This window comes from Rhagoletis pomonella, unplaced genomic scaffold (genome assembly GCF_013731165.1).
Source record: "Rhagoletis pomonella isolate Grant_MI unplaced genomic scaffold, Rhpom_1.0 Rhpom_scaffold_00004, whole genome shotgun sequence".
NCBI lineage: Eukaryota > Metazoa > Arthropoda > Insecta > Diptera > Tephritidae > Rhagoletis > Rhagoletis pomonella.
Window position 1 is genome coordinate 33,954,749 of NW_023458558.1, and position 3,074 is coordinate 33,957,822.

Sequence of the window (3,074 nt, forward strand, 5' to 3'; positions counted from 1 at the left end):
GACGAACATTTCAATGTTAAAATCAATCCCCGACTCAACCGTTTATACGTCATTAATATCTCTAACATTTTCTTTATAAAATAATAAACATGTAACGCTTACACTTTCGCAAAGTGTTTGGTTGAGCTTCTTCTCCAGTTTATGATGTGCATCCTGATGTTATAACAAAAAATGGCAGGAGCTACAGTTTTACGCCGACTGCAAACGGTGGTTGGTTTTTCAATGTAGAAGTACACGCGGAGTTTGGCATCTCCTGCTGCGCTCATTCTCGAAAATGTAAATGACTATCGTAATCGTTTCCAGCGAGCGCAGATTAGCCTCACACTTTTTCAAGAATGCATTCTGTTAATAAAAAGAAGAAAAACACACAAATAAATTATTAATTTAAATAATAATCTTCTATATATAAAATACGTGAAGGGATTTTTTATCCAGGTCATCAGATCTGCACCGTTCGCTTGATTTTCAAAAGTGAGAGACCGTTCAATAAGGTTTTACTTTTCGAAAAGAAATTCAATAAGAAATCAATTTAAAAAGTTAAATCAATTATTACAATATGGGTATCAATCGAAATGGATTTGAAAAGGCCTTATATCTTAAATACTTGTAGGAGGGTTGCCAGATGTTTAAAGATTGTAATTCAATTTAAATTAAAGAAATTTGGTTAGTGAATAAGGTATCAATATATGGGTATAAGACAAAAGTGGTTTGAGAAGGCAGTAGTTTGAAATATTTAGAAGAGGGCTGCCACCTATTTCAGAAGTCGAATTAAATTATTTTATACCCAAGTTACATACATGAAATATTAAAAATGAATATCAAATGAAAGAGGTTTACGAAATATTTTGTTTGACAATTTAGAATATTTTTGGTGTGTTTGAGGGTTGTTCCAGTTTAAAAGGTTCAATTAAAATCATTAAATAAATTAAATGAATTACCAAACGATGGTTATCAACGGAAATTTGTTTAAAATCCATTATTTCAGAACTATATTTAGGAGCGTTGCCACGTGTTTAAAAAAATAAATTGCAACTTATTTCATCAGTTACTTTAGGCATTTATAACAACGTCCGACGAAAAATATTTAAGGAAATTTTAATTTAAAAAAAATTTGAACAGGGTTGCCGCCTGTTTTTGAAGTCGTATTTGTTTAAATATACAAAAGTAACATGAGTTTTTAAAATATGGATATCAAACGAACGAGTATTTAGAATTTTTTAAAGGTGTCAAAAAAGGGCTGCCAGCTGTTGAAAAAATTCAATTCAAATTATTTAATAAGTTAAATGGAATTTCCGAAGATGGGTATCGATCGAAATGGGTTTGAAAATAATTTATTTCTGAACTGTATTTGGGAGAGTTGCCATGTACTTAAAAAATCAAATTCAACTTAATTCATCAGTTAATTGAATATATATTACAATGCCAGACGATAAAAAGATTTTAGTTTGAAAATACTTTTAAAGGAATTGCCACCTGTTTGAAAAGTCGAATTTGTTTTACTTATATACAACCTACATAAATGAAATACCAAAATATTAGTGTAAAATGAAAGAGTTTAAAAAAATAGGCTGATAATATTTCTAATGAGGGTTGCCATCTATTTTTTCTGCAGGTCTTAACATCTGCACCATTATTTCGAATTTACAAAATGTGAAGTCCCATTAAAGAACTGCGATTCTACCTAACCGTGCAATCAGGTTTTAATTTTCTTAAATAGAACCTTTTTAACGATACAGGGAGATTTGAAATTTGATGAAATGAAAACGGACGCCATACGAGACCTCTCATCACTCAGAAACGGTTTTGATGAAACATTAAGAATACTTTTTGAGGTTTTTGAATACGGTTTCACCTGTATGCCATGCTGGTTCACTAGTTTTTTACTATCACCTAATCACTTAAAATTTTTTCTTTAACTTAAGTTTCGTAGCTTAAAAACGGTTGCCTTCATTCTGAAACTGAAATTTACCAACAATCCAGTCGCGTCAAACCAGTGAACATATTTTTGTACCATAGGTAGCATGTCATTTCTTCACTCGCGCTGTCATTTCCGGTTTCCGTTTTTGTACAAAAGCACAGCAGCAAACATGTAGAGCATCTTCAGACTGCAGCCACTTGCTATTGAGTCATCAAGTGGTTGTCACTTTGTCACTTTACACTTATTACGGTTTTATTAGCTAATTAAATGTTTATTGGCAATGTGTAAATTTTGCGCATTTCCTCAAAATGTCTGCGTGAATTTTTACAATTTCCGTAATTTTCCAACCTCTTCCGTTCACCCAATACCATCGTTTTGAATTCCTACCCTTGAAGGAAAAACAGTTTGCTAAGGGTTTCCGTATGGGGCGTGAAGTAATCCGCTCACAAGTTGTTACATAGCTTATAATGGTCGTTAAATAAAATTGACGCCCTCGTCAATGAAAATAATTTGTATAGGCTAATAATTCAGTCAACAATTGAAAGAAGGCATCCGCGGTGGAGCAGTGTTCAATGTGTTTCGTTGTAGAAAAAGTGCAGATTGATTTTCGAAAATTTTTGTGAAGGGAAGTTATTTTTTTTTCATTTGATGGCCATAATGGAGCGCTAATGTGCACGTTAACGTCTTTTATTTTATTAGTAAGTTCTGCACTAGAATACCCATTAGGAGCGCATGAGAAAGCGTCAAAGATCTCGGTTCTATCTTAACCAGTGGGTCCGATTATTGGAAGAAAGTAATTTTTTATGAGGAAGAATGTGCATAAAACGATCGGTTAAAAGAAAATATTAAAAGTCTAACTTATAGATACCATAAATGTTCTCGAAATTCTGAGTAAAAATTAAAATTAAAAAGACAAAAGAAAAATGCCCAAAAAAATATTTTCGCGGGCCGCATGTACCTACCTGCATAACTGTTTTAGCAGAAAGTTCCTCTAATAACTCTGAGACTGATTCAAATGATCATTTGTATAAAATGAGAAATTTTGTGTTAAAAAAGCTCACATTGGGTGCATTGGAACGAAAATGTATTTAACAAAGTGTAGTTGAATTTGACATTGCTCTCATAAGACCTAACCTAAATACTCAAATACCATAAA